The sequence below is a fragment of the Syngnathus acus genome, chromosome 8, assembly GCF_901709675.1.
Source record: "Syngnathus acus chromosome 8, fSynAcu1.2, whole genome shotgun sequence".
Taxonomy (NCBI): domain Eukaryota; kingdom Metazoa; phylum Chordata; class Actinopteri; order Syngnathiformes; family Syngnathidae; genus Syngnathus; species Syngnathus acus.
The window spans coordinates 168,087-191,773 of NC_051093.1; positions in this window are offsets into that span (position 1 = coordinate 168,087).

Below are 23,687 nucleotides of genomic sequence, written 5' to 3' on the forward strand. Positions count from 1 at the left end.
CGAACTCAGTGAAGCCACCCAGTACCACTTTCTAGGTGAAGTCACTGGCTCAGCAGACCCCGAGAAATGGACCGTCACACTGGACATTGCAGAGATGCCTCTGACCTTCAAAATAGATACAGGAGCTGATGCAAGCGTCATTGGAGACAAAACATTCAGTCTACTCAATAAAAAGTACAAACTAACCCCTACCACAACACCCTTCTCAGGACCCGGAGGTCCACTCCAGTGCTTTGGGATGTTCGAGGCAAACACAGAGTACAAAGGAGAAAACTACACCTTTCCAGTATACGTGATAAAAGGGAACAGCTGCTTGCTCAGTCGCACGGAGGCGGTCAGGATGGGTTTGGTGAAAAGAGTAGAGGAAATCAGTGCTGTGTTCGGAACTACTGGATTGTTAAAGACAGAACCAGTAAAGATCCTTCTCAAAGAAAATACACAACCATACGCAGTCCACGTGGCCAGAAGAGTCCCACTCCCACTCATGCCACTCGTTAGGAAGGAGTTACAAAGACTAGAAACCGAAGGCATAGTTGAAAAAGTAACCGAACCTACTGAGTGGTGTGCAGCAATGGTGCCGGTCTTAAAGCCCAACAAAGTTGAAGTAAGGTGCTGTGCAGACTTGAGAAAACTAAACAAGGCCGTAGCACGGGAGAAATATGTGTTGCCGACAATGGAAGAGATAATGCCAAGACTCTCAGGATCCAAACTGTTCACATCCCTGGACGCTGCGAGTGGGTTCTACCAGATCCCGCTGCATAAAGACAGTCGCAAACTAACCACCTTCATTACTCCCTTCGGGAGATATGCTTTTTGCAGACTTCCATTTGGAATATCGAGTGCCCCCGAGATTTTTCAGCGCAAGATGGCAGAGACACTACAGGGGCTGGAAGGTGCAGAGGTGTACATGGACGATATATTGGTCCACGGAGTGACGGAGGGGGAGCACGACAAACGCTTGGAGCAGGTCCTCAGAGTCATTGAGGAAGCCGGACTGAAACTAAACAAAGGCAAGTGTAAGTTCAGACGGAGGCAGATTAAATTCTTGGGACACATCATTGATGAGAACGGGGTGAGGCCAGACCCAGCAAAGGTTGAGGGGATTGAGAAGTTCCCTAAACCCCAGAACGTCGCTGAGCTGAGACGGTTTATTGGCATGGTCAACTACCTAGCAAAGTTCGTGCCTGAAATGGCGACAGTTGGACAACCACTCTATGAACTTCTAAAAACCAGTGTGAAATGGCAGTGGGGTCTGGCACAGGAATCCTCCTTTCAGAGACTGAAATCAGCTTTGGCATCTGCACCGGTTCTCACTTTCTATGATGCCAATAAACCCACAATGGTGTCCGCTGACGCCAGTAGCTATGGGCTCGGAGGAGTCCTACTTCAGCGACATGGTGAAGATTGGAGGCCAATCGCTTATTGCTCAAGGAGACTTCGTGATCCTGAAACAAGATACGCACAAATAGAGAAGGAGTGCCTAGCGAGCGTCTGGGCATGTGAGTGCTTTGAGAAATACCTGATCGGACTAGAGACATTTACATTGGTCACGGACCACAAACCATTGGTGCCTTTGATGAACAATAAGGACTTGGATAATGTCCCACTAAGGTGCCAGAGACTCTTGATGAGACTGATGCGTTTTAATGCAGAAGCAGTATACGCACCCGGCAAGACATTGGCAGTGGCGGACGCACTGTCAAGAGGGCCCCTTGAACAAACCGGTGACGAGCAGCTGGAGGAAGACGTGATGGTGCACATCGGAGCAGTCATCAACCACCTCCCAGCAACGCCCCACAAGCTGCAGCAGATAAGAGAGCACACCGACCTAGACCCCCAGCTACAGCTAGTTAAACAGTTTATTCAGATGGGCTGGGCAGATTACGAAAGACAGGTTCCCGAGGCAGTTAAAGATTTTTACAAAGTAAGGGGGGAGCTGTCTGTGGTAGAGGGGTTGGTGGTCAGGGGAAGCCGGATAGTAATTCCTAGTGTGATGAGATCTGAGATGATAGACAGGATTCACGATGGTCACCTAGGTCTAGTGAAGTGTAGAGAGAGGGCCAAACAATCAGTGTGGTGGCCAGGGATCTCAAAATGCATAAACAACAAAGTTACTGAGTGTGATTTCTGCACTGCAACGAGGCACACACAGAATAAAGAGCCACTCATCTCAACAGTATTGCCAGACAGACCATGGCAAAAGATAGGGGTGGATTTATGTGAATATAACAAGCAAACTTACTTGGTAGCTTCTGATTATTACTCTCGCTATCTAGAGATTCTGAACTTGCCCACAACCACAACCACTCAGGTTATAAGTAAGCTAGCTGCTACTTTTGCCAGGTTTGGGGTTCCAGAGGAGCTTGTTAGTGATAATGGGCCTCAGTTTACTTCCGAAGAGTTCAGGAGGTTCAGCAGAGAGTTGGATTTTATCCACACCACATCTAGCCCGCATTACGCTCAAAGTAATGGTCATGCAGAAAGGGCAGTGCAGATAGCAAAAGGAATTCTTAAGCAGGAAAACCCCCTTTTAGCTCTTATGGTTTATAGGAGCACTCCCACTACTTCTACAGGCTTTAGCCCAGCGGAGCTGCTGATGGGCCGCAAGATCAGAACCACGCTGCCCATCCTGTCTGCTAACCTGGATCCAAGGTGGCCCAACAGGGAGGAGACACGCTCTGCAGATGCTGCGGCCAAACAGAAGCAAGCATTTTATTATGACCGCAGGAATGGTGTCCGACACTTACCTCCACTGAGGTCTGGAGACAAGATCCTGATGAAACTGGACAATGAAAAACAATGGGCTACTCCAGGAATGGTACAAGGTAACAGTTCTGCACCCAGGTCTTATGTCGTGACGACAGCCCAAGGAGGTTGTTTTAGACCAGTGGTTCCCAAAGTGGGCGGTACCGCCCCCCTGGGGGCGGTGGAAAGATCTGGGGGGGCGGTGAGGAAGAAAGGGGCGGTAGGGGGGCGGTAGGGGGGCGGCAGTCGATTTGTACACAACACGCCGCTCTGGCCCAGTCAGATCCGACAGCATAGACTACAAAAGCAAAAGCTCAGGTTTGTAATTTCAAGCTTGTAATGTTCAGAATTTTATCTTATAATAAAAACCGCATTCTGGCGGTCAACATCATCTTGAGTTCAAGTCAACATGAAATTGGGGACTCGCCAGAACGCGCCGTGTTGTGTTGTGTTGAGCTGGTTAGGGCAGTGGTCCCCAACCACCGGGCCGCGGACCGGTACCGGTCCGTGGGTCACTTGGTACCGGGCCGCCAAGCCGCACAGAATTTTTTTTTTTATCGACGATCAATTAATTCAGGTCAAGACACTCGTCCCGGTCACGTGACATGTTTCCCCAGTCGAGCCCGCAAAGCTAATATGTGGCGACAGGCTAACTAACCAGGCAGTGAAGCATTCAAAACTGCTTCAACACATGGAGACCAAGCATCCTGCAATAAAAGACAAACCTTAAATCACTTCGGGTGTCATTGTCTCCGATTACGTCTAGATGGGACCGGCTCGTTTCTGAGAAACAAACTCAGTGCTCCCACTAATTCAACGTATTGGTAATGATATTATTAATGTATTATTTATTTATTTATATAAATGTATTATTTATTTATATAAATGCCTTGGGGGGGGGGGGGGGCGCTAGGAATTCACTGGGGAGCCAAAGGGGGCGCCAGCCTGCAAAAGTTTGGGAACCACTGTTTTAGACGGAACCGCCACCACTTATTGAAAGTGCCTGCTGCTCCCTTACTTCCAGCTATCAGCGGGCCCCCGCAAGATCTTTCGCCCAGGAGTGGGGACAACGACATTATTACAACCTCTGGGACATCACCAATGACTGAGACAGTTACAATCACTCGCTCAGGTCGAGTGAGTAAGCCTCCACCGAAGTTAGATCTGTAGTTAGAAAAGAGAAAAAAAAAAAAAAGTTAAAGTTATGCTGTGTTCAAATAAGCTATTTGATGCGGTGTTAAGATACTGTTATTTGTGTTATATAACTTAGTTGCGGAAAGCTTTCATATGGGAAAACAAGAGCTGGGTATGCTATAGTAATAATAACAATGTTCTGTTGTTACAAGTTATAACCACTTGGTGGAGCCAAAGATAGACTCTGTTTTTCAAAAAGAGGGGAAGATGTAATGAATGAACGAATATTGTAATTTCCCACACTAGCTGGTCTTTGAACGGCCCATACTCTATCGCGAGAGCTTAAGTGTGATTCGACAGTCGGTACTCGGGAGTTGAAGAATAAAGAACAACCAGTTTCTGTTCAGCATACGGCGTGGCCTGTTTTATGTCAGGACGACATTACAGATGGATGGATGGATGGATGGATGGATGGATGGATGGATGGATGGATGGATGGATGGATGGATGGATGGATGGATGGATGGATGGATGGATGGATGGACGGACGGACGGAGATACATACATACATACTGTCAATCGTGCACTTATCCGATGTAAGTGACCGGCTCTCCGTTTAAAGGGTAAAATTCTGTACTTTAGTCCCTCTGCAGTAACGCAGCCTGTAGGGGAGACGAGAATTGATTTAAGCCGGTACGGAAAGAAGATTCGTTCCGAGTCTAACCGCTGTTCAGGTAACTAATCTATTGTTAGATTAATTCCGTCATTTCCGGACGCCAGTCACGCTGAAATCAAAGAAACCCGAGGGTTGAGTAACTACTTTGTCGAGACCCAGGATCTCCTCGATCGCGGCCGTTTCAGCGGCTCTCCTTTCCTATTAAGATTGTTGCTTTTGTTATCCGCTCGGAATAGTTTAGCTGTCTTTGGTAAGACCGCGGGAACTCGTTTATTTTCACTAGCGTTCACTCACACTAGCTGAGCTTAAGTTAACGGTTTCGAACCAGATTCTGACACTCCCTGATGTCAAGGATTAAAGCTGTCGTCATTTAAAAAAGAACTGAACGGTTTAAAGTATGACTATGATAGAGAAACAAAAGAGATTTAAAGCATAAAAGATAAAAATAATCATTAATCGAAATTAAATGATTATAAAGTAGAAATTTAATGAATAAGCAAGAAAGAGAATTACAAGTTTCAATTGTTCGAACAACTAACAATAATTTCCACTCACCATTCTCAATAGAGCAAAAATTATTCAGTCTCAAAGTTCTCTCGATTGAAAACTCAAAAATATAGTAAAAAAGGGTAAGAGGCTAGAGGTCTAAAATGCTGTTTGGTGGAAAAGTCGAGTGATCAGTTCTCCTTGTTCCAAAATCCGAATTCTGTTTAAAAGAACAGGCTGGCCTAAAGAATGGAGATGACGACGCCCTAAAAATGGCTCCTCTCTCCTGCAGTCCAATTTGAAGATAGTATAAATTCATTTTAACGGACCTAGGGTTAATCTCATAAAGAATGAAATCTATCTTTGTCCAATCGGCGTTCTCGACCCACGGCAGTCGCCGCTGGGGCCATACCCCTGGAACATCAATATTATATACATGTTTGATACTGATCAAACATTGTGACAATACTAACACATACTTTCACAATAATCAATTTAACACATAATCATAACTATGATCGTGGATTCTCTTAGTTAGCAGGTTAAAACACTCAAGCATCTTCAAAACGTATTTTGACAAGCTGGTGACCTCTAGGTCAAGCTCAAGCGTGGGATTGCAGTCTTCCGCCCATTGTCAGCCGCTTGTCCTTACTCAACTATTAATACATTCATGTGTAAATGAAACATCAGTGCTATGATGCTGCTCAAGTTGCTACTAACTATACAATATTGCAAAACAAAATAAAATAAAGTATATTGCAGCTTACTCTAACTGTGATTAACATGTCTCATTCTCATTACCTAACAATGAGCATGGGCTTCCCTAGTTAGCAAATTAAAATATTCAAGCAGTTTCAAAGTATATTATAGCAAAACAAAATAATATAACATAATCCAAAATTGTGTGTTGCCGTGCTTCAGAACAAGTCTTCATCTAATCGATGACTTTTTAAACTATTAATTTACTATGTTAGGTCAATCTGACTTTGGCACCATCTTCTGGTGAAATTTGGAACGGGAATGGAGGTTTACTGGTTCAACCAACAAATTCCCCTTTACCAATTTAACTATCGTTAATTTTGAAGAACTAACTTTTAAGTAACCCCTACTCAGGCCCCTTTCTTCAGGTCCTCCATGTCAAGCTTTGAAATCTGGAATTTCATCTTAGCCAATTCGTCTGGGCCAAATCCAATACACACACACCATCTTTTACCATCCTATCCACCATGTAACTCGACAATACATACATACATACATACATACATATATATATACATACATACATACATACATACATACATACATACATACACACATACATACATAGGGGAGAGTGGGGTAATTTGTCCCAAGGGGCAAGTAGTACCACCCTTGTTTTCCAGAAAACCATAGAAAAAGTTGGTCATGTGACCACCTATTTTCGAAGGGGCATCCATTTCACTCATCCTGCAGAGAAGGGAGACACATGGCTTGAGAGGTAAGCACATATAAGTTCAAAAACCTTTTTTCTGCCCTCAAAAGTAAAATTTCTATGATTAAGGTTTTTTGATTTCTGTGTTTGAACAATCATAAACAACTTTGAAAACAGTTCACACATGTTTTAGTGCTTTAGTAAGCTACATTCATCGGCATCACAGTCTCGAAAGACCATAGATTTCTTGTGTCTGGAGGTTAGGTGTTCTTTGCACAGCGTCTGCTGTGGCTGGTGAGTCCTATCCGTGAGAGACAGACACGGCCGCAGATGTTACAGGTGTGGGCCGGATCCGGTGAAGGTGGGGGCATGGTGGCTTGCTGCTTCCTCAACTTCCTTTTCGTTTCTCGATGTTGAGCCAGGGTGATTTCGTAGGTCTGCAGCCCGTTTCGGAGAGCCTGTTGCCATTTGTGGCGATCCTGGGCGACGCCTTCCCAGGTGGCTGGGTTGATGTTGAAGGATTTGAGGTCTTGTTTGCAGACATCCTTGTAGCGGAGCAGTGGGCGGCCTACTTGCCTTTTGCCTGATTTTAGCTCTGCATATAAGATGTCCTTTGGCATACGACCATCTTCCATCCGACAGACATGGCCCAGCCAACGGAGACGCCGCTGCTTCAGCAGGGAGAGCATAGTGGGGAGCTGTGCACTCTCCAGGACTGCACTGTCTGTGATCCTGTCCCGCCAGGTGATGCCCAGTATGCGTCTCAGGCAACGCAGATGGAAAGAGTTTAGCCTTCTCTCTTGATGTGCATAAAGAGTCCAGGCTTCGCTGCCATACAAGAGTGTACTGACGACACAGGCCCTGTACACTTGCACCTTTGTATGGATGGTGAGCTTGCTGTTCTGCCATACTCTGGGTGTCAGTCTTCCAAAGGTAGAAGCTGCTTTCCCAATCCGGCTGCTGACCTCGGCATCGAGTGACAAATTGCAGGTGATGGTAGACCCAAGATAGATAAAGCTGCTTCCAGCTTCCAGTGTGTAGTTGTTGATGGTGATGGAGGGTGGGACAGTGGTCCCCTGGCCCATTGTCTTGGTTTTGTTTAGGCTGATGGTCAGGTTGAAGTCCTGACATGCTTGGCTGAACCGGTCTAGGAGAATCTGCAGGTGTTCCTTAGTGTGTGTTGCCAATGCTGCATCATCAGCAAACAACATGTCCCGAATGGTGAGTGGTCTGATCTTGGTTTTTGCTCTCAGTCGGGATAGGTTGAATAGTTTGCCGTCTGTCCTGGTGTGTAAGTAAACTCCCTCAGTTGATGTTCCGAAGGCTTGGCGCAGGAGGAGAGAGAAGAATATCCCAAACAGAGTGGGTGCCAGCACGCATCCCTGTTTGACACCACAGCGGATGTTAAAGGACTCAGAAGTGCACCCATCGTACTGGACAGTACCTTTCATGTCAGTGTGGAAGGACTGGAGGATGCTGAGGAGTTTTGGCGGGCAACCTATCCGTTCCACCAGTTGGAAAAGGCCGCTCCTGCTCACCAGGTCAAAAGCCTTGGTTAGGTCAACGAAGGCCATGTAGAGAGGTTTATGTTGTTCTCTGCACTTCTCCTGCAGCTGTCTCAGGGTGAAGATCATATCCAGAGTTGATCTTCCTGCTCTGAACCCTGCCTGTGACTCTGGGTAGAGTTTCTCTGCAAGGACTTGGAGTCTGTTTAGTACAACTCGAGCAAAGAGCTTACCGGTAATGCTGAGTAGGGAGATGCCACGGTAGTTGTTACAGTCACTCCTGTCTCCCTTGTTTTTGTACAAGGTGACGATGTTAGCATTTCTCATGTCCTGTGGGACAGAGCCTTCTTTCCAGCACAGGCATAAGAGCTTATGCAGTCTATGCAGAAGAGCAGGCTTCCCACACTTGAGGACTTCGGCTGTTATCCCATCAGTGCCTGGAGCTTTTCCGCTGGGCAGGCTGTTAATTGCTTTGCTTAGCTCCTCAGTTGTTGGTTCCATGTTGAGCTCTTCCATAACAGGTAGGTGCCCTACATGCCTGAGGGCTGCATCAGAGACACTGTTGTCCCTGGCATAGAGCTCTGAGTAGTGTTCCACCCAGCGGTCCAGCTGCTTAGAGCGTTCAGCGATGGTTTCTCCCGAAGCTGATTTCAATGGGACGATTTTGCGGGGTGATGGTCCAAGTGCCTTTTTGATGCCATCGAACATGAGTCTGATGTTGCCTGTGTCAGCAGCTGCTTGGATGTTGCTGCAGTGCTGTAGCCAATAGTCATTGGCACAACGTCTAGCGGCTTGTTGGAGTTTCCCCCGAGAAGATCGGAGTGTCTGTAGAGTTTTGGTGTTTGGAGTGTGCTTGTAATTTGTGAGTGCGACGCGTTTTTCTTCAAGGATTGGTGCCAATGATGTTAAATTGGCATTGAACCAGTCATTTGGCTTTCCCTGCTTTTTGCCAAAGACCGACAGGGCCTTGCTGTGTATGGCATCCCTCAAGCCATCCCAGTACCGCTGGGCGGAGCTGGACAGGGGTGGGCCGTGGAGGGAGACCTCTAAGGCACAGAGGAAGGCTGTAGCTTTGGTTGGGTCAGTTGTTTTGCTGCTGTCGATGCGTGGGGCTCCCTTTGGTTTGGATCTGTGTAGGTTTTTTGCCTGTAGCTTGACTCTACAGAGCACAAGGGAGTTGTCTGTGTCGCAGACTGCACTGTGGAGACTGCGTGTTTGAAGGATGCCTCTGAGATCAGAAGTGCGTGTTATGATCAGGTCTACCTGGTGCCAGTGACCTGAGCGTGGATGTCTCCAAGAGACTTTGTGAATGGGTTTGGTCTGGAAGTATGTGTTGGTGATGCAGAGGTGGTGATATGTGCAGAACTCCAGAAGACGCTGCCCATTTTCATTCAGCTTACCGATGCCATGGTGTCACAAGCAGGATGGCCAGGAGTCACGATCGGCTCCGACTCTAGCATTAAAGTCACCAAGTAGGTAGAGCTGTTCACGGCTGGGAATGTTTCAAGAGTCGCTTCGAGTTCATCATAAAACCTTTCTTTTATTTCCTGGGGGGAGCTAAGTATTGGAGAGTACACACTCACTCGGTGGACAGGTCCCATGGATGTATTGAGGCAGAGAGCCAGGATTCTGTAAGAGCCGCCTGTGGGTGGTACCACTGCTCCCAGGAGTGTGTTCCTGACAGCAAACCCTACTCCGTATTCCCTGGTTTCCTCAGGGGGCTTCCCCCGCCAAAAGAAGGTATAGTCCTTTTCCCTGAGTGAGCCAGATCCATGGAGTCGTGTTTCCTGGAGGGTCGAGATGTCAATTCTGAGCTTCAGGAGTTCGTTGTTTATAACTGCAGTTTTACGGACATCACTAATTTCATGTAGGTTGTCGCTGAGCCCAGGTGTCATAGTCCTGACATTCCAGCACCCCAGGTGCTTTAGTAAGCTACAGCATGAGTCCATAGAGTTAGCATGATGCTTGCTCAAAACAGCAGGGGGATGCATTTTTTTCATAATGGTGGGTCTGGGGTAGTTTGTGCCAAAGGGCCTGGGGTAAGTTGTGCCACAAAAAAAAACAGGCTTCAAAGAAGAAAAGGAGTGGAAATAAGAAGGGGAGCCTGAAAGGGTCAAAGCAAAACAAATCCAAAAAGAAAGTACTCCCCAGTAGCTCAGAAGAGAGTGACGTTCCGCTTCCACTTAGTGATGTCACTGAATATGACAGTTCAGATGTCCAGAGTGATGAGGATGATGGTGACAAGAATCTGTCTGCTGGTGACTTTGTCATTGTGAGGTTTGCGTGTCAAAAATCCAAATCCTATAACTATGTTGGATTGGTGGAGAATGTTGAAGGTGACGAGATCAGTGCTAAGTTTCTGAAGCAAAGTTCTAAGAGTTCTCTTGATGGAAAGCCCATTTTCACATTTAGAGAGAATGATGAAGGAGTCATCCCTAGAGGTGATGTGCTCAAGAATTACCCACGCCACAAAAACTTGGTGGCTCAGCCGGAAGGGAGCATGAATTGACTTAGACTTAGACTTAGACAAACTTTATTGTCATTTTGTCAACACTGGGTGTACACAAAACGAAATTACGTTGCATACGGCTTTCAACAATGTAGTGATATTGCAGCTGGTTAAAAAGTGACATTCTATATAAAAATATGAAATAAGATAAGTATAAAGTACAAAGTGCAGCAGTGATAAAGTATGTAAACAGTGCAGGAGACAAAAACAGTATTTACAAGTGTGCAGAGGAATGCTAAGTTTGAATGTTCAACAGTCTGACGACAGCAGGGAAAAAACTATTGCAGAACCTGGTGGACCTGCAGCGGATGCTGCGAAACCTCTTCCCAGAGGGCAGCAGGGAGAACAGTCCATGGTGGGGGTGTGATGGGTCACTGATAATATTACGGGCTCGGGACACGCAGCGCAGGGATGACAAGTCCTGAATGGAGGGAAGAGGAGCCCTGATGATCCTCTCTGCTGTCCTCACCACTCTCCTCAGGTTCTGCCAATCGGAGGCGCTGCAACCTCCACACCACACCGAGAGACAGCTTGTCAGAATGCTCTCTATGGTGCTTCGGTAGAACGTCCTCATGATGGGTGGGGGCAGGTGGGCTCTCCTCATCCTCCGCAGGAAGTACAAGCGCTTCTGTGCCCTCTTGACCAGTGTTGTGGTGTTCACAGTCCAGGTGAGGTCATCTGTGATGTGGACCCCCAGGAATTTAGTGCTGCTGACCACCTCCACAGCTGAGCTGTTGATGATCAGTGGAGCGTGGTGAGGCTGGTTCTTCCTGAAGTCGACGATGATCTCCTTCGTCTTCTCCACATTCAGGATCAGGCTATTGTCTCTGCACCAGCCCACCAACTGCTCCACCTCCTCTCTGTAGTCCAGGTCGTTGTTGTCACTGATGAGGCCCACCACCGTTGTGTCGTCTGCAAACTTCACGATGTGATTGGTGGTGAACCTGGGGGTGCAGTCGTGTGTCATCAGGGTGAACAGCAGGGGGCTCAGGACGCAGCCCTGAGGGGAGCCTGTGCTGAGGGTGATGACATCTGAGGTGTTCTGTCCGACCCGGACTGACTGAGGTCTGTTGGTGAGGAAGTCTAGCAGCCAGTTTCGAAGGGGGGTGCTGAAGCCCAGATGTTCCAGTTTTTCCACCAGATGCTGTGGAATGATGGTGTTAAACGCTGAGCTGAAGTCCAGGAACAGCAACCGCACGTGGGTGTTCCTCTCCTCCAGGTGAGCCAGGCTCAGGTGAAGAACGGAGGCGATGGCATCCTCAGTAGAGGAACTGGAACGGGTCGAATGTTGGGGGGAGTCTGGAGACGATGTGTTCTTTGAGCAGCCTTTCGAAGCACTTCATCATGATGGGAGTCAGTGCCACAGGTCTGTAGTCATTCAATGAGGTGATTTGAGGTTTCTTCGGCACCGGAATGATGGAGGCAGCCTTGAAGCATACTGGCACTGTGGCTTGGCCCAGCGAGATGTTAAAAATGTCTGTGATGACACCAGCCAGCTGACCTGCACATTCCTTTAACACCCGCCCAGGTATGTTGTCGGGACCTGGGGCCTTACGTGGGTTGACTCTTCTCAGAGTCTTCCACACGTCGGCTGAGTCAAGGCAGAGTGCCTCCTCTTCCTGAAGGGGAACAGATTTAACTGCAGGAGTGCTGTTTAGTGCCTCAAACCGCCCAAAGAAGTTATTTAGACCATTTAGGAAGTCACCATCAACCTCACCCACCGGGGGGGAGGGTAAGTTGTAGTCCGTGATCGCCCGTATGCCTTGCCACATACTCCTGGTGTTATTGGCGTCGTGGAAAATATCCTGAATTTTTCGACTGTGGCTTCGCTTCGCTAACCTGATGGCACGGTTCAAGTTGGCTCTCGCTGTCCTCAGTGCCTCCTTGTCGCCAGACTTGAAGGCTGAGTTCCGTGCTCGTAGCGTATGACGTACCTCCTCAGTCATCCAGGGTCGTTGGTTGGCTCGGGTGATGATGTTCTTAGTGGTGCTGACGTCCTCGGTGCATTTGTTGATGTAGGCTGACACAGTCATGGCGTACTCATCAATGTCATATGTTGCTGCTGATTTGAACATGTCCCAGTCAGAGCACTCAAAGCAGTCCTGGAGTGCCTCCATGGCCCCCTCAGACCACACCCTCACCTGCTTCACTGTGGGTTTTGCTCTGATCAGCAGAGGCCTGTATGCAGGGATTAGCATAACAGATAGGTGGTCTGAAGAGCCGAGGTGGGGGCGGGGGGCTGCTCTGAATGCATCCTTTATATTGGTGTAAACCAGTGGTTCCCAAAGTGGGCGGTACCGCCCCCCTGGGGGCGGTGGAAAGATCTGGGGGGGCGGTGAGGAAGAAAGGGGCGGTAGGGGGGCGGTAGGGGGGCGGCAGTCGATTTGTACACAACACGCCGCTCTGGCCCAGTCAGATCCGACAGCATAGACTACAAAAGCAAAAGCTCAGGTTTGTAATTTCAAGCTTGTAATGTTCAGAATTTTATCTTATAATAAAAACCGCATTCTGGCGGTCAACATCATCTTGAGTTCAAGTCAACATGAAATTGGGGACTCGCCAGAACGCGCCGTGTTGTGTTGTGTTGAGCTGGTTAGGGCAGTGGTCCCCAACCACCGGGCCGCGGACCGGTACCGGTCCGTGGGTCACTTGGTACCGGGCCGCCAAGCCGCACAGAATTTTTTTTTTTATCGACGATCAATTAATTCAGGTCAAGACACTCGTCCCGGTCACGTGACATGTTTCCCCAGTCGAGCCCGCAAAGCTAATATGTGGCGACAGATTCAAGATTCAAGATTCAAGATTCAAGAGTTTTTATTCGCCATGTTTGAGCGTGCCAAACAAGGAATTTGACTTCGGTAAAACACACCCTCTGTTCAACATATAGGTGACTAACAACACTCAGGACATGTGAATAATGGCAAAAACAGTGTAGACAAATTCAAAAGGTGTGAAGAGCAGGATGTTATTGCACAGTAATGCCTCTGAGACTCTATGAGTGGTGTGAGTTCATCAGAGCAACAGCCCGGGGGAAGAAGCTGTCTCGGTGTCTGCTGGTTTTGGCGTACCGAGCTCTATAACGCCGTCCGGAGGGGAGTAGTTCAAACAGACTGCAACCTGGGTGAGAAGGGTCTGTAGAGATGTTCCTTGCACGTTTCCTGGTCCTGGACAGGTACAAGTCTTGGATAGATGGGAGGTTGATTCCAATGATCTTTTCTGCAGTCCTGATTGTCCGTTGCAGTCTGTGCTTGTCTTGTTTGGAGGCTGATCCAAACCAGACAGTGATGGAGGTGCAGAGGACAGACTGGATGATGGCAGTGTAGAAAGTCTTCAGAAGCTCTCGCGGCAGGTTGAACTTCTTGAGCTGTCTCAGGAAGTACAGCCTCTGCTGGGCCTTCTTCCGGACAGAGTCTATGTGGCCGGTCCATTTCAGGTCCCGAGAGATTGTGGTTCCCAGGAACTTGAAGGTGTCTGTGGAGAGAATAGTATTACTGCGGATAGTGAGGGGTAAAAGTGGTGAAGGGTCTCGCCTGAAATCCACTGTCATCTCCACGGTCTTGAGCGGGTTCAGCTCCAGATGGTTTTGGTTGCACCAGTGGACCAGCCGCTCCACCTCCTGTCTGTACGCAGTCTCATCACCGTCCTGGATCAGTCCGATGAGAGTGGTGTCGTCTGCATACTTCAGGAGCTTCACAGGAGAGTCATCTGAGGAGAAATCATTGGTGTAGAGAGAGAAGAGCAGTGGGGAGAGGACGCACCCCTGAGGGGCTCCAGTATTGGTGGTCCGGGTGTCAGATGTGATGCCCCCCAGCCTCACACGCTGTCTCCTGTCGGTCAGGAAGCTGGTGATCCACTGACAGGTGGGGGCAGGCACCGCAAGCTGGATGAGCTTCTGTTGGAGGATGTCAGGAGCGATGGTGTTGAACGCCGAGCTGAAGTCCACGAACAGGATCCTGGCGTACGTTCCTGGGGTGTCCAGGTGGTGCAGGATGTAGTGCAGTCCCATGTTGACCGCATCATCCACTGACCTGTTTGCCCGGTAGGCAAACTGGAGGGGGTCAAGCAGGGGGCCCGTGACCTCCTTCAGGTGGTTCAGCACTAACCTCTCGAAAGATTTCATGACCACAGATGTCAGTGCGACGGGTCTATAGTCATTCAAACCTGTGATGGCGGGCTTCTTGGCCACTGGAACGATGGTGGAGCTCTTGAAGCACGAGGGCACCTCACACAGCTCCAGAGAACGGTTGAAGATCCGTGCAAAGGTGGGCGCCAGCTGTTCAGCGCAGACTTTCAAGCAGGAAGGTGACACGCCGTCTGGGCCCGGTGCCTTCCTGGTCTTTTGTCTCCGGAACATCTGGCGCACTTCCTCCTCGCGGACCTGGAGTGCGGGTGCGGCCTCTGCAAGAGAGAGAGTGGGTGACAACGATGATAGAGGTGTGGACAGAGCAGTTGTGGGGAGAGGTGAGTATGTAGATTGTGCTGCAGGAAGTCCCGTTGTGTGGGAGGACCGATCAAACCTGCAGTAGAACTTATTCAGCTGGTTAGCAAGCCTTGGGCTCTCCACAGGACGGGGGGTTCGTTTCTTGTAGCCCGTGATGCTCTGCAGACCTTTCCACACTGTTGAGGGATCAGGATTGGCAGAGAGGTGTCTCTTCAGGTTCTCCCCGTAGCACCTCTTGGCTTTCCTGACCTCTCGGTTCAGTGTGTTTCTGGTCTGCCTGAACAGGTCGCGGTCGCCGCTCCTGTAGGCCTCCTCCTTGACTTTGCGCAGCCTCCTGAGGTTCGGTGTAAACCAAGGTTTGTCGTTGTTGTACGTGCAGAAGGTCTTAGTCTGCACACACAGATCCTCACAAAAACTGATGTATGATGTGACAGTGTCAGTGAGTTCATGCAAGTCTGAAGTTGCAGCTTCGAAAGCTCCCCAATCGGTGCAGTCAAAGCAGGCTTGGAGGTCCTGCCTTGACTCCACTGTCCACTTCCTCACAGTCCTCACCACAGGCTTAGAAGTTTTTAGTTTCTGCCTGTAGGCCGGGATCAGATGAACTAGACAGTGGTCCGAGAGTCCTAAAGCTGCACGAGCCGCAGAGTGGTATGCATCCTTGATCACGGTGTAGCAGTGGTCCAGAGTCTGTGCCCCTCTGGTGGGACACGTTACGTGCTGTCTGTATCTGGGGAGTTCGTGTGCGAGGTTCGCCCTGTTAAGATCACCCAGAACAGGCTAACTAACCAGGCAGTGAAGCATTCAAAACTGCTTCAACACATGGAGACCAAGCATCCTGCAATAAAAGACAAACCTTAAATCACTTCGGGTGTCATTGTCTCCGATTACGTCTAGATGGGACCGGCTCGTTTCTGAGAAACAAACTCAGTGCTCCCACTAATTCAACGTATTGGTAATGATATTATTAATGTATTATTTATTTATTTATATAAATGTATTATTTATTTATATAAATGCCTTGGAGGGGGGGGGGGGGGCGCTAGGAATTCACTGGGGAGCCAAAGGGGGCGCCAGCCTGCAAAAGTTTGGGAACCACTGGTGTAAACCAAGTACAGAGTGTTCTCTCCCCGAGTTGGAAAATCCACGTGTTGGTAAAAATGAGGGAGAATAGTCTTCATGTTAGCCTGGTTGAAGTCCCCAGCAATGATGAAAACACCCTCTGTGTGCGTGGATTGCAGCTCACCGATTGTCCGATAGAGAACGCTCATGGCCTCTTTAGTATTAGCGCTAGGAGGCACATACACAGCCGTGATGCTAACAACAGTAAACTCCCTGGGCAGGTAGAAGGGTCTGCAGTTAACAGTCAAAAGCTCGATGTCCGAAGAGCAGAAGCTGGCGACAGATCTAGCATTTTTGCACCAGTTGTTGTTGATGTAGACACACAGCCCACCTCCTCGGGATTTACCGCTTAGTTCGCTGTTTCTGTCGGCGCGGATTGTAGCGAGCCCCTCCAGGCTAACGGCGTTGTCCGGTATTGATGAGTTCAGCCATGTCTTCGTCAGGATGAGAGCGCAGCAGTTTCTAACCTCCCTCTTTGAAGAGAGTTCCAGTTGTAGATGGTCCATTTTATTATCCAGTGAGCGGACGTTGGAGAGGAAGATGGATGGAAGCGGCGGTTTGTAGGGGTTAGCTTTTAGCTTAGCCGTTAGCCCACCTCGACAGCCGCGCTTCCGCCGCCAGTCACACCGCCTACGCTTACTCCTCCTCCGGCGTGTGCTGCCCGGCAAGCCCGCTGCATCGTGAGCTTCTGGGGCTAGTGCCCGAAGCACTCCGAGGCTACGTAAACAGACTAGGGTAGTTGTGGCTACGAGTCCGAAAACACTTGATGACCGTACCTCCAGCAGGCGCTGGCGATCATATACTAACCTACTGGATGGATAAACTAAACTTTGTGTTGTTTGTAGTGTCCTAGGCGACATATTTTGTGAAAATGCTCGTCGGTTGTCGAGGGCCGTTGCAGCCGCAGCCGACTGGGGCGCCGCCATCTTCTACACGTGGGATGTTCAGTAGTAGGCCGAATCTGGGAAGAGATTCAGCTGCAGATGATTAGGTGCTCATTTTGGAATTTTGATTTTGTTCTGAGTAGCCTATGTGTTCACACCACACCACAAAACTTGGTGGTACAGCCAGAAAGGAGCAGAAGTTCATATTTCCAAGACTCAATTAGGTGTTCATGTGACTGTATAGGCCTTGTTATAGAAAATTGGCCTTTGATGTTGCTAATACAGTGGAGCCTCGGTTTTAGAACACAATCCGTTCCAGAAGGCTGTTCGAGAAGCGAATCGTTCAAATACCGAATTATGTTTTCCCATTAGAAACAATGAGGAAAACATTAATCCGTTCCAAGCCAAAAAAAAAAGCTTTTTAAAAGCGTTTTTTCACTATTATACACCATAAACTGTATAAATAAGTGAGTAAGTGATATATAAATAAATAATATAAATAATAAACTGAATTAAAAGAGTAGGCTAGGCTGGGGAATGTATTGCCGTATCTGTAGCAACTCGCTTGTGTGTTTCGTTCTCATAGTAAAAGATATCTTTTTAAATTGTGAGTGGGAAAAAAAGCACATCAAAAGATTTTTTTATTTTTACCAATGAAAGACAACATTTCAAAGATCATGTGAAAGAAAACAGCAAAAACGTTTTCTTAATTTCAAAACCAAAAACAAAAAAAACTGCAAAAATTCTAATGAAAGATAACATGCAGTATACGTACTGTATCAAAGTTCGTGTGCAGCAAAAACAGCAAAAACATTTTTTTTCTTAATTTCAAAAAACAAAAACACCCTGCAGAAATTCTAATGAAAGATAACATACAGTATACGTACTGTATCAAAATTCGTGTGCAGCAAAAACAGCAAAAACATTTTTTAACGTACAGTACGTATTTTCACCCCCCCCAAAAAAAGTTTATTGGTCCCCTCCCATAAAAACATTGGGAAACTTGTCTCTAGGTGTTGTTTCTCTCGCAAATCTCTTCAATTGGGAAGAGTCTTCCACTGGGTGTGCTTTCCTTTTTGCAAAGAACCTATCAAGTGTAACTTGTTTCTGCCTTCTATTAGGAACTTTGCGGAAGTGGCTAATGACAATGTCGTTAAAAGCATTCATAGCTCTGGTGCTTCCGGCTTTATCGGGATGATGTTTGTTCTGGGTGATCTTAACAGGGCGAACCTCGCACACGAACTCCCCAGATACAGAAAGCACGTAACGTGTCCCACCAGAGGGGCACAGACTCTGGACCACTGCTACACCGTGATCAAGGATGCATACCACTCTGCGGCTCGTGCAGCTTTAGGACTCTCGGACCACTGTCTAGTTCATCTGATCCCGGCCTACAGACAGAAACTAAAAACTTCTAAGCCTGTGGTGAGGACTGTGAGGAAGTGGACAGTGGAGTCGAGGCAGGACCTCCAAGCCTGCTTTGACTGCACCGATTGGGGAGTTTTCGAAGCTGCAAGTTCAGACTTGCATGAACTCACTGACACTGTCACATCATACATCAGTTTTTGTGAGGATCTGTGTGTGCAGACTAAGACCTTCTGCACGTACAACAACGACAAACCTTGGTTTACACCGAACCTCAGGAGGCTGCGCAAAGTCAAGGAGGAGGCCTACAGGAGCGGCGACCGCGACCTGTTCAAGCAGACCAGAAACACACTGAACCGAGAGGTCAGGAAAGCCAAGAGGTGTTACGGGGAGAACCTGAAGAGACACCTCTCTGCCAATCCTGATCCCTCAACAGTGTGGAAAGGTCTGCAGAGCATCACGGGCTACAAGAAACGAACCCCCCGTCCTGTGGAGAGCCCAAGGCTTGCTAACCAGCTAAACAGGTTCTACTGCAGGTTTGATCGGTCCTCCCACACAACGGGACTTCCTGCAGCACAATCTACATACTCACCTCTCCCCACAACTGCTCTGTCCACACCTCTATCATCGTTGTCACCCACTCTCTCTCTTGCAGAGGCCGCGCCCGCACTCCAGATCCGCGAGGAGGAAGTGCGCCAGATGTTCCGGAGACAAAAGACCAGGAAGGCACCGGGCCCAGACAGCGTGTCACCTTCCTGTTTGAAAGTCTGCGCTGAGCAGCTGGCGCCCACCTTTGCACGGATCTTCAACCGTGCCCTCGTGCTTCAAGAGCTCCACCATCGTTCCAGTGGCCAAGAAGCCCGCCATCACAGGTTTGAATGACTATAGACCTGTCGCACTGACATCTGTGGTCATGAAATCTTTCGAGAGGTTAGTGCTGAACCACCTGAAGGATGTCACGGGCCCCCTGCTTGACCCCCTCCAGTTTGCCTACCGGGCAAACAGGTCCGTGGATGATGCGGTCAACATGGGACTGCACTACATTCTGCACCACCTGGACACCCCAGGAACGTACGCCAGGATCCTGTTCGTGGACTTCAGCTCGGCGTTCAACACCATCGCTCCTGACATCCTCCAACAGAAGCTCATCCAGCTTGCAGTGCCTGCCTCCACCTGTCAGTGGATCACCAGCTTCCTGACCAACAGGAGACAGCGTGTGAGGCTGGGGGGCATCACATCTGACACCCGGACCACCAATACTGGAGCCCCTCAGGGGTGCGTCCTCTCCCCACTGCTCTTCCCTCTCTACACCAATGATTTCTCCTCAGGTGACTCTCCTGTGAAGCTCCTGAAGTATGCAGACGACACCACTCTCATCGGACTGATCCAGGACGGTGATGAGACTGCGTACAGACAGGAGGTGGAGCGGCTGGTCCACTGGTGCAGCCAAAATCACCTGGAGGTGAACCCGCTCAAGACCGTGGAAATGACAGTGGACTTCAGGCGAGACCCTTCACCACCTTTACCCCTCACTATCCGCAGTAATACTATTCTGTCCACAGACACCTTCAAGTTCCTGGGAACCACAATCTCTCGGGACCTGAAATGGACCGGCCACATAGACTCTGTCCGGAAGAAGGCCCAGCAGAGGCTGTACTTCCCGAGACAGCTCAAGAAGTTCAACCTGCCGCGAGAGCTTCTGAAGACCTTCTACACTGCCATCATCCAGGCTGTACGATGCCTTCTCCTAATAGATAATGCTCCTGCCCATCCCCCAGGTTTGGAGGATGACTTAACTGATGAATATGAGTTCGTAACGCAATCGGGCCACAATTTCCTCCATGCCGAGTTCATGGTCCTATACGAAACTTGGTTCCATGCTTTGTCGACGATGGTGATGCAGTGGTAGATATTAAAATGATGTCTCCAGAAATCACGAAGGGTTGATTAAGTGTCACTAGTGACCTCGAAGCATCGTTGAAAGAGGAATTTTGAGTATAATTTTTTGAAATTAGAAATGACTTGCTGGTCCATCGATTGAAGCAACGGTGCGGTGTTCGGAGGAAGAAACTTGATTTTGATGAACTCAAATTCATCAGTTAAGTTAACTTGCTGGGGAAGGTATTCCTCGGCCTTGATATATCTGGCGAATTCCACTTTAAACTTTTCTGCAGCATCCTTGTCCGAACTTGCAGCCTCCCCATGACGAACCACGGAATGTATCCCACTTCTCTTTCTAAATTTATCGAACCATCCTCGGCTTGCCTTGAAAACAAACCCTTCAGGAACCAGACTAGGGTCTTTTTTTTCCAGCTCCTCAAAAAGATGTCTCGCTTTGGCACAGATGGTGCCCTCAGTAACAGTATCCCCCGCTAACTGTTGCTCATTAATGAAAATTAGTTTTCAACTTCTTCCAGCACCTGTGGCCGTTGTTTGGTAAGCATAGTCGCCCCTCTCGCAACATCACTTCCTTTAAGAACGTCTTTGTTTTTCAGGATCGAGCAGATTGTCGATTTTGCCATGCAAAACTCCCGCGCCAACTCTGACACACGCACACCGGACTCATATTTTGCGATTAATTCTTTTTTAAATTCAACCGTTTTGCGCACTACTTTCCTCTTTTTGCCATGATCAGCTTTACTGCTCCCACTTGCTTCCTATGGAGGCATGATTAGAGTTAATGCGATCCTCAGACTAACGAGAATGTAATAACGAACAGAGTCAGCGCGTCCTCTCGGCTCATCTCGCGAGGTTCGACAACCGAATTTTATTCGACAACCGAAGCAAAAAAATCTCGAATTTTTTGTTCGAATCCCAATTTGTCCGAGAACTGGGACGTTCGAAAACCGAGGCTCCACTGTACTTTAAATAAAAGTTAAACAAGTCACTTGTATTGAATTTGTCTTTCTTTTATATAGCATTATCATTTGTGAGATTAAAATGATCTGTTTTACTTCAATTATCAATGGCAAAATTTACCCTATTTGCTATCGGCGGTACTTGGGCACTTGCCCAGGTGCTGAAAGGGGTGGCATCTCTTGCGCCCGTAGCCATGGGGGAGTGGGGCTTGCACCCCCACCCCTTTAAATTTCTCCCACAACAGAACGTCAACGAAATCATACTAGAAACCCGCTCCGGGGAAGTACCCCCGACGCCAAAATATGGCGCCGTATGAAGGCGGCGGGGCAAAGACCTCGGGACCCCAGCAGCCCGATTGAGGGTAAACCCCGGAACAACCGGGTTGGTACGGGCGCGGCCTCGTGTTGCGGTGGTGCAGAGGTGTCGCTCACCCGATCGCGAAACCCTCGGTTGAACCTGAGGCGTTCGGTCCGGGTGGCCGCCTGGAACGTACTCTCGCTCCAGGATGACTTCCGCGTGCCCGCCTTGTCGGCGGAGCTCGCTCGGCTGGGCATCGTGGTGGCTGCGTTCTCTGAAGTGCGGCGACTGGAAAAGGGGCGTTGTCATCCCTATCTGGAAGGGGAAGGGTGATATCCGGGAGTGTAACAACCACCAAGGGGTTACCCTTCTCTCGGTGCCAGGCAAAGTCTTCGCCCGGGTGCTTCTAAACAGGATACGTCAGCAGCTCTTAGACCACCACCGCCCTGAGCAGTCCGGTTTCACACCAAAAAGATCGACCGTGGAGCGCATTCTCGCGCTTCGTGTCCTCACCGAGCGCTTTCGAGAATTCAATAGAAAGCTGCCTGCAGCCTATATTGATTTCAAGAAAGCGTTCAACTCAGTCAGTAGAGATGCTCTGTGGAGACTTCTGGGGCTACGCGGGATCCCCCCGCAGCTTGTCCATCTCATCTCGGCTCTATATTCCGACACAGAAAGTGCTGTTAAGTATGGAGGCACCACCTCTGACTTCTTTCCAGGTAATACTGGGGTGAGGCAGGGGTGCGTATTAGCCCCATCACTTTTCAGCACTTGTATGGATTGGATTGTGGGCCGTGTTGTAGACAGGACGGGCTGCGGGGCGTCGTTCGGCAATGTTCGGATCACTGATCTGGACTTTGCTGACGACACTGTGATCTTTGCAGAGACCCTAGGCGTCTTGACCGAAGCACTTGAAGCGCTGAGCGAGGAGGCGGAGCCGCTGGGACTGCGTGTCTCCTGGATCAAGATGAAGATCCAGGTCTTCGGTGACTTTCTGGACGCTGCTATCGAGTCAGCCGATGTGGCGGGCGAGAAGGTGGAGATCGTAGACAAGTTCACTTATCTCGGCAGCGTGGTGCACCGCTCCACTTCATGTGAGGCTGAGGTCGCTCGTCGGCTTGGTCTTGCGCATGGAGCGATGCGCTCGCTGAATGGGACTGTTTGGCGCTCTCGATATCTGAGCACGTTGACAAAGGTTCGAGTCTTTCGCTCGCTGGTCATGCCCGTCCTGCTTTACTCTTGTGAAGCATGGACACTGACTGGCAGGCTAAGGCGAAGACTGAACACCTTTGTGTGCACTTCCCTCCATCGCATCCTCGGGATCCACTGGCGAGACCGTGTGTCAAACCAGACGGTTCTCGAGCGAGCGGGGATGGAGTGCGTCAACTGCCAGATATGGGAGCAACAGCTGCGCCTCTACGGCCACGTGGTACGCTACCCGACCTCGGATCCAGCGAACAGGATTCTGTCCGCTCCGGACCCGAGGGGGTGGAAGCGCCCAGTGGGGCGACCGCGTGCACGGTGGTTGGAGCAGCTCGGGAAGCATCTTGAGATTGTGAGGGTGTCGGGCCGGGCGGGCGCCCGGTCCTACGCCATAAGGTCACCGATGGAGTGAAGCAAGAAGGTGAGCGCAGTGAAGCGTCACCGCGACGTGTGCCCCCATACCTGACCTGACACAACTTACCCCATACCTGGGGCAAGTTGTGCCACAAAACCACTTTTTTTCTAAAGCTGTATTTCTCAAACAGTTTGTTTAAGATCCTAAGTAATTGTTCCCAGGGATGCACAACATCCTAAACTATATGTAGATATCTTAGTTGGAGGCATTACTGTTATCCTCTTGTTTTAAGGGCATTTTAAGTAAAAATTGGCACTACTTACCCCACTCTCCCCTACATACATACATACATACATACATACATACATGTACATACATACATATTGAAGAGAGAGCAACAGCAATGTGTACATGTTCTGTTAGGTTAGACAATCTCATGTACGTTGCCGACGCCTACAGCCGGACCGAGTGTCACGACGTCACCGACAGCTGAGAGGGTGAGCGCCATCTTATCACCGATGCTACAGCTACCATCGCTGTGCTACGACGATCAGCGATTCGACCGTCTCTTCAGAGGTTCGTCATCAACCTTTGAGGTGTTTGAGAGTCCTACAACCCTTCCTGTGAGCCTAGGGTATGGCGGCGAGAGCTGCTTAACAACCGGGATGGAACAGCATGAACTTTGGTCTTCGTCTCCT